Raw genomic sequence first — 5,199 nt, 5'->3', positions numbered from 1 at the left:
CTCCGCCGCCCCGCCGCCGAAGCCCCAGCCCGCCGGAGCCCCGTGCCTCACCGGATCCGACGAGGTAGCCCTTCGCCGCCGGTTTTTCTAGAAAACCGATTCGGTTTTTTTGAAAACCCTAGTTCGATGTTTTTAGTTCGGTTCACCGGTTTTTCTCGGTTTAGTTATTTAGTGGACGTTCATCCGTACGTTCATTTAAACGAACGGTTTTCGCTCATTAGTTATAGTTCGTTTCAGTTTATCTTTTCGCTCGTTTATCGGAATCAAGTGATTCAAGTGACTAGATCTTCGTCTCGAAACCCTCTTTCTGTTTCGTCAACTTAAACAAGATTTTTAGCACAGTAAAATTTGACCTTAGTCCTGATTAGTAAATAGACCTTGTTTCTGTCGCTGTTTGAGTTTCGTTGCTCCGTTTGATTTGATTCTTTTTGCAAACCGGAGTTCTTAAGTTGAACTTTCTGGTCAATCTCTCTTATTTGAGTTTTGCCTGTGCATCTTTGCTTGATTGCTTATGTATGCTATTGTTTGTTTGTGATAGAATTCCCGGAGTGTGAAGCGTGCTACTACGAGTCTATAGGTTTTGCGGATCATCAGCAAGGCAAGTAACACATTGATCATACTCTTTCCATACCCAGTTTTTATGCATTAGTTCAATCCTCAAACATTGCATGGTTAGGATGTCATTAACATGTGGGTTGGGAAGTAGTTGATGAGGTAGAACCTATTGCCCTGTTATATTCAAACCTTGGGAGTTACTTCTACGTGTTGCTTATATTGCTATCCTATGCTCGTAGACGTGGATTGGGTTTGAGTGAAATCCATGACAGATGTGAGACTGTTAATTAATGGTTCAACTTAAAGTGGCAACTTGAATACACATCTGAGTGGATTGAGGCACCTGCAGAATCCAGTGTTGCCTGTATTTTTGGAGATCCCGGGGTCGTGTGATTTTCCTATGGACCGCCACCCAGGCTCAAAAGGAACTGAGATGATTCATGCTAGAAACTTCCGTGTGCAGCCACAAGCTATTATGGGCTCTAGCATAGTTGAGTAAGTTACGTGAAGCTCTCGAAGAGGTGGATCGGCAGGTAGAGGGATGTAGGTTTGGTATGGTCTGCCGGAGTAGAGAGTTAATGTTTCTGAAAGACTGTGTCTTGGTCATCCGTTTCTCAAACACCATGTAGTTCGAGAAACCAACGGAGGCGATCGAGTCTTGTGGGGAAAAGTGCGCAAACCTCTGCAGAGTGTACAATCTAATCATGGTTAGCCGTGTCCCCGGTTATGGACAATCTTGAGTATCTAGTACTTGGAGTATCTTAAGTATCTCATCACTCTTAATTAATAATGTTGGGTTGATAATTACTTTTAATTGGCATTGAGTTGGACGAACCTTCTCAATGATGTTTCAACTACCATGATAGTTAAATTAAAATCTATTCCTTTGTTGTAGGGAAAAATTGGCTTTTCGCAAAGACTATAACCATAGAGCTTTCCACCAGCCAAATATGCATGTAGTGATAGCACTATTCTGTTCTTGCTCTACTGTGTTATATTGCCAGCATATTCCATGTGTTGACCCGTTTTCGGGCTGCAACGTATTGTGTTGCAGACTTTTCAGACAAGGACTAAGGTTCGTTAGGTCGTTGCCGTGCAGCTCAGCTATGCCGTTGTAGTTGATGGACTCACTTTATCTTCCAAGCCTTCCGTTGTTATCGTATTAGATGGCCTTAAGCCATATTTATTGTAATAAGTTCTCTTTTGAGACATTCGATGTAATAAGTGTGTGATTGCTACTCTGTTATAAATCCTTCGAGTACTGTGTGTGTCAGCATTACCGATCCAGGGATGACAATGAAGCACAGAGACTTGACCGTTTGAGGTCGGGTCGCTACATCATATCAAAGGATTGACAATGTTCATCATTAAACCATCCCAACATTCGTGAATAAACCTTACTTGCATCAAATTTACATGCTACAACATGCTTAAATAAGCAAACATGCAATAAGTCATTTGACACGGAATCATCACCAAGATTAGAGGTCATATCAAAATGATTAAACATTGGTTCTTTTGCAGCAACAGTTAATTCAATGGGTGCACTCAAAATTATTGGTATTTTAGTTGTTTGATCACATGACGCATTCTTGACAGTAACAAGATTCTCTAAAATAGATGGTGTGCTCAAATCAACAGGTAACTCAACACATGATGCATTCAAGTTAACTAGGCATGCATCATTCGCAAATAAATTTATATCATCAATACCTTTACTGTTACCTTGTCGCAAAGACGTAGCTGATGTAGGTACGGACGTTGACAATGTACCATACTCTTGAGATGATGTCGTGCTCACAATTCGAGGTGGGGCTGCTCTAGTAAGTGCAACGGTGGAGGAACCAACAAGTGGTGGTGAGCATGAACTGGAATAGTAGTTGTTGTAGTCACCTAATGCATGATCATGTATCTGTCTCTCAAAGGTACAAGCGCGAACATACATACCAGTAATGCAACGAGGAATATACTCAAATCTTGCACGGATGTCATGGTTCAAGCCACCAAAAAATCTATTCATTGTATCATCCTCAGATTCTTCTATGTCACAATGATGCATATAAGATTTGAACTCTTGGTAGTAAGCATGAACAATGTTACTTCTTTGTTTTAATTGTTCCAATTTGCGAAGCAATTCATGACAATAGTAAGGAGGAAAAAATTGTTGTCTCATTACAGCTTTCTAAACTTTCCAAGTTGTGGGTTGGTTATCAATGTTTTTCTTACAATGTACACTCCACCAAACAGAAGCAAAACTAGTAAATGCTCTAGTGGTAGCTCGTACTCTCTCAAGTTCAGAAAAATCATGGTGACTAAAAACTTGTTCTACTTCAAGCTCCCAAGCTAGATAAATAGCAGGATTAGATCTACCCTCAAATGACGATAAAAAGATAACCTGGCCATGTGCTTGTGTGTGTTGTCCCAACTCTCGTGATGGTGAAGATGTGTCCGTCGTCCAAGAACTTATATCTCCGGAACCTATCATGATTAGTAGACACAAGAAACAAAATTCGAGAATAATGTTCCTATGAACTACTAGGATGTGGTAGTAAAGTGCTCACAGTAAAGCAAATATCAATATTTTACAAGTTCTTACCATGCAGCAGGTGGTGACAGGCAACCAGCGGTGTCAAATAACTCTGAAGATTGTGTAAAGCGATTGCCAGGGGAACGTACGTATGCATGGTGTAGAAATATGTGAAGCTAGGTGATGAGGACATCAATACAATTGTTACACCCACAGCCCCTGCTGCTATACATACTGGACCAATTACTAGAGCTCGTGCACGCCAACTAAATTACCAGGTACTTTCGTTTCTTGGTAATGATTCTAATGTTCATGAGAATATGATGCTGCCTAAATTGGATACATTTGTTTTGCTTACAAATGAAGGGCCTAGCTTGGAGAAGGATGAACATTGGAGCAAGAACAAGCATGGAGATGATGGCATGCGCAAGGGGAACAAGAACGGAGTTACAAGTGATGATTTCAGGACTTTGAAGCCACCATAATGGGTGCATGAAGCCTTGGACGAAATATACAAGATGCCACTTCATAAATTTCATCCCGAGGCTATTTTAGGTGCTGCGTCACCTTATTATTGGGCCAGGCCCATGTAATTTCGAAATACATAAGTATAGGCTATTTTTAGAGTCCGTATGTGTGGGGAAACAAGAGATAGGGTTGATTTCGGACCCCTCCACCAAGGGCCACGAAATTCCCCCCCCCCCTCTTCCTCCATATATACAGCCCTTAGGGCATCGTTTAGACTTTGGGTTTTGTTTAGATTAAAAGTTCGCCATAGCTGCAACTTCGCGTACTTCGTTTGTGTTCAACGACCAGACAAAGGCGTCACAGAACCCCACCTTGATCAATAAAGTTTTCATCTTATATTCGCAATATCCAGATTGCAATCTCAGTTTCTTGCTTGTTCTTCGTTTGCTCGCAGGAAACAGACCCTCGTGGTCAGGTTGATCGTGCTCCGGCGTGGTCAATAACCTCTCGGAGTTGGTTTAGCGATTGCTAAGGCGCGACGTCCTCGCACGTTCGTAGTCGGATCGTCAAAGTCGACTGCCACCAAAGCGATATCCATCATCTCATCGAAAGACGGGACACCTTTGCCTCTATCATAAGAACTGGTAAGAATTTGAGATTTGCTTGACGGATTTGTGATACACCACCACCACTTCTTAGTAGTCTGTAGGATCATATTCTTGTGTGTTTCTATTGCTGCTAACCATGCCAGGATCACAAGCCGACGAGATTGACTGGGAGAACTTATCGAACAAGGAGCTTCATGATAAGTTTCAGCAAATGATGACTGAACAGGTACAAGATGTGCTGAACAATTTTGAAGAGGCCATGGAGAAGATCACTGGCCTTGAGAAGACGTTCGAAACAAAGCTCGATAACAGATTTAATGAACTGCTTGCGCGTCTTCCACCACCGGCTGCACCTGTCGCACCTCTGCAACAACAACAACTACGCCCCCTTCCGAATCAGTATGGACGAGCACAGCGTGTTCCTATTGAGCTAGGACAAAATTCTGGTGCCGCTGCTACTGCTGTTGGTGCTTCTTTGGCTCCTGCAACTGCTCCTGCTGGTACCCAGGAGGATGATGAGTATGCGGGCGATTATGAGGATGAGGTTGATCAAAATCAGATCTACGAGCAGCCACCAGCACCACCACCAGCAGGTCAACCTCAGGTATATATTCGTAATGGTAGGCCTGCACCACCACCTCAGGTACGCGATGATGTCCATATTCCTAAACTGAAATTGAATATTCCACCATTTGAGGGTAGATATGTTCCTGATATATATCTTACTTGGGAGTTAGAAACTGAACAACAATTTACATGTTTACAATATCCTGAGGAGAGACGAGTTGCTGCTGCTGTTTGTGCTTTCACTAGTTTTGCATGTGTATGGTGGTCTGAACATTGTAGATTATATCCTATTCCAACTACTTGGGCTGCTTTGAAAACTGCTATGCGTACGCGTTGGGTTCCACCATATTATCAACGTGAATTGCTTCAAAAATTGCAGCGTTTAAGACAAGGGAAAAATTCTGTAGAAGAATATTATCAGGAATTACAAACTGGCATGATTAGATGTGGTATTGTTGAGGAGAATGAAGCTAT

The sequence above is a fragment of the Triticum aestivum genome, chromosome 2A (assembly GCF_018294505.1).
Source record: "Triticum aestivum cultivar Chinese Spring chromosome 2A, IWGSC CS RefSeq v2.1, whole genome shotgun sequence".
Lineage (NCBI taxonomy): Eukaryota > Viridiplantae > Streptophyta > Magnoliopsida > Poales > Poaceae > Triticum > Triticum aestivum.
The sequence above is the reverse complement of the archived record's forward strand: the minus strand, read 5'-3'. Positions refer to the sequence as shown.